Source organism: Scyliorhinus canicula, chromosome 4, assembly GCF_902713615.1.
Source record: "Scyliorhinus canicula chromosome 4, sScyCan1.1, whole genome shotgun sequence".
Classification (NCBI taxonomy): domain Eukaryota; kingdom Metazoa; phylum Chordata; class Chondrichthyes; order Carcharhiniformes; family Scyliorhinidae; genus Scyliorhinus; species Scyliorhinus canicula.
In genome coordinates this window covers 140,898,400-140,901,732 of record NC_052149.1, presented here as the reverse complement: position 1 = coordinate 140,901,732, position 3,333 = coordinate 140,898,400, and the positions used below count along the sequence as shown (strand labels likewise).

The 3,333-nt window shown below is 54.8% G+C and overlaps 1 long non-coding RNA gene across 1 annotated transcript in view; it reads left to right on the top strand.

Annotated features, from left to right (window-relative positions):
* The first annotated feature begins 235 nt into the window (after window positions 1-235).
* Window positions 236-3,333, top strand: part of LOC119964158 — a 7,851-nt gene continuing 4,753 nt past the window's right edge. The window contains exon 1 of the long non-coding RNA XR_005460263.1: window positions 236-326. This is a non-coding gene — a long non-coding RNA (uncharacterized LOC119964158). The remainder of the gene's footprint in view (window positions 327-3,333) is intronic.

Genomic DNA, 3,333 nt, shown 5'->3' with positions numbered 1-3,333 from the left:
AGTAGGTGGATTGGCTACGCTAAATTGCCCCTTAATTGGAAAAAATAATTGGGTAATCTAAATTTAAAAAAAAGAAAGATATAAGAACTATGCATATACACTAATACCTAAATAAAAATTGAAAATATAGAACAACCCATCATTGAAGAGGATAAAATAACATTTGAATGCAGGTCGCAGCTTGGGACTGAAATGCAGCAGACACATTTCTGTTTTTGTTTCAGATTCTAGCATCCGTAGTAATTTGCTTTAATCTTCGACACATGAACTGCTTTGGTAGGACTGAACAAGAGGGATTGGGGAGCAGAACACGGACGAGTTAAGAAGTGAGTATTCTAGTTCCTATCACCAGAAGCGGTTCTTGGGTGTCATGGTCTATACTAGAAGCAGGGTTTAAGCTATGAAGCGATCGAAAAGGAGTGGACGGTATAAAAGCGTCATCTGAAGTCAGGCAGTGAAATGGAATTAACAGGTTTAAAGATTGAAAACAGGTCCAGGACAGAAAGGATGGAGCGGGAGTTCATTAAGAGCAATGGCCAAGAATTCAGGGAGGTGGTTGAGGGGGAGGTAAATTGCAGTACCCAATGTTGACAACTGGGGGGGGGGGGGGGGGGGTGCAGGTAAGCGTCACCCCCTTAAGGTAGGACGGTTGGATGGGGATGGAGAGCAGGAATGTCAAGTGGCGAGACATCTGGAGGTCAGGATCACAGGGAGGAGGCCCAGTAAAACGGTCGTCCCAAACTGCCCCTGGTATCCCAGAAAGCAGCAGGGGTCTGGATGTATCACCTCTGGCTGCCCAAAGCGCTGCACAGCCCGCTGGGAGTTGCTTCCAAACAGAAACACGACAACCCACTGAGGGAGATACACTGGCGCGGATTCGTTTGGGCTCTGTTCCGATTGGCAGGGTTCCTGGGCCACACTTGTGTGCCAGAGCTGGAGGCTGGTGGGCATCCTGGTGTATTCTCCCAGGCCCTGGAGAGTGACTTGGGGGTGGAGCTGGGCATGACGCCACAGCACAAAGGGACAAGGTCACACCGAATTGTATGTTCACCTTGCTAATTAAATATTCGTTCAATCCCACACCACTCCCTTCCCCTTCTTCCCCACTTACTGATTTTCTCACCCAATCGCCTCAGTGTTTTCGGTTGAAGGTGGGGTTAACTACACCGCACAAATATTGGGATATGCGCTGGCTTGGCATGCTGTTGGAGAATGAAGAACAGAACGAGTTAATGCAAATAGTATTCTGGAAAGATGCGCAAAGTTTTGCAATAACGAGTTCTGTGCTGCAGCTGATCAGCATGCCTGGAGTTGGCCATCTACCATTCCTGTATCAAGAGCGACATCAAGCGGCGGTGTCTGGGTATTACAGGACGGGGACTGAACAAGGAGGAAAAAAGGTGATTGATTAATGATTGAGGTGGCTATTGGGGCAAGGTAACTCAAGATACATCCGCCCGGATTAGCGATTTAGCTGGCTGCCTCCACATCATTACAATCCTGCCTCAACCTCTCCTGCTTCCTCTGCGAACATAGCATCTCCCCAATTTACTAATGGAACTGGACTTGAGAATTAAACTCTTCTGGGAAACAGATTATTTTATCCCAGTAAGAAGTCTTACAACACCAGGTTAAAGTCCAACTTTAACCTGGTGTTGCAAGACTTCTTACTGTGCTCACCCCAGTCCGACCGTTTTAGCAAGTCCTAAATTTACTGCCTTAAAATAGACCCTGCGCCTGTATCAAACCCGACTCTACTGCAGCCGTGATTCAACCCCAAACGCCAACGTTAAATACTTGCTAAGCATCTGTTAACCAGTGTCATCATCCAGGTCCTTCGGAAACGGCGCTTGAATTAAGTGGCAGTCAATAAATTTAAAAATATAAGTATTCAAAACCCCCAAAAAGGGGAGGGGGGGCTCACAATGCTTCCAGGAAAGTGGTCGATCCCCCATCCCCCCATCAACCAACCCCGACCCCCCATCAACCAACCCGACCCCCCCATCAACCAACCCCGACCCCCCATCAACCAACCCCGACGCCCCACCAACCAACCCCGACCCCCCATCAACCAACCCCGACCCCCCACCAACCAACCCCGACCCCCCATCAACCAACCCCGACCCCCCATCAACCAACCCCGACCCCCCCCACCAACCAACCCCGACCACCCATCAATCCAAACCCGACCCCCCCATCCACCAACCCCGACCCCCCACCAACCCCGACCCCCCACCAACCCCGAACCCCCACCAACCCCGAACCCCCACCAACCAACCCCGACCCCCAATCCACCAACCCCTACCCCCCATCAACCAACCCCGACCCCCTCACCAACTAATCCCGACCCCCTCACCAACCAACCCGACCCCCATCAACCAGCCCCGACCCCCTCACCAACTAATCCTGACCCCCCATCAACCAACTCCGACACCCCACCACCAACCAACCCCGACCCCCTCACCAACCAACCAACCCCAACCCCCCATCCACCAACCCCGACCCCCCATTCACCAACCCCGACCCCCCATTCACCAACCTCAACCCCCTCACCAACCAATCAAACCCGACCCCACATCCACCAACCCCGACCCCCCATCCACCAACCCCGACCCCCCATCAACCAACCCCAACCCCCTCACCAACCAATCAACCCCGACCCCCCATCCACCAACCCCGACCCCCCATCCACCAACCCCGACCCCCCATCAACCAGCCCGACCCCCCATCAACCAACCCCAACCCCCCCACCAACTAACCTGACCCCCCATCAACCAACCCGACCCCCCATCAACCAACCCGACCCCCCATCAACCAACCCCGACCCCCCATCACCAACCCCGACCCCCCCCACCAACTAACCCCGACCCCCTCACCAACCAACCCGACCCCCATCAACCAGCCCCGACCCCCTCACCAACTAACCCTGACCCCCATCAACCAACTCCGACCCCGCACCACCAACCAACCCCAACCCCCTCACCAACCAACCAACCCCGACCCCCCATCCACCAACCCCGACCCCCCATCAACGAACCCCAACCCCCTCACCAACCAATCAACCCCGACCCCCATCCACCAACCCCGACTCCCCATCCACCAACCCCGACCCCCCATCAACGAACCCCAACCCCCTCACCAACCAATCAACCCCGACCACCCATCCACCAACCCCGACCCCCATCTACCAACCCCGACCCCCCATCAACCAACCCCAACCCCCTCACCAACCAACCAACCTGAACCCCCCCATCAACAACCCCAACCCCCCCAACCAACCAACCCCGACCCCCATCAACCAACCCCGAACCCCCACCAACCAACCCCCCCCCC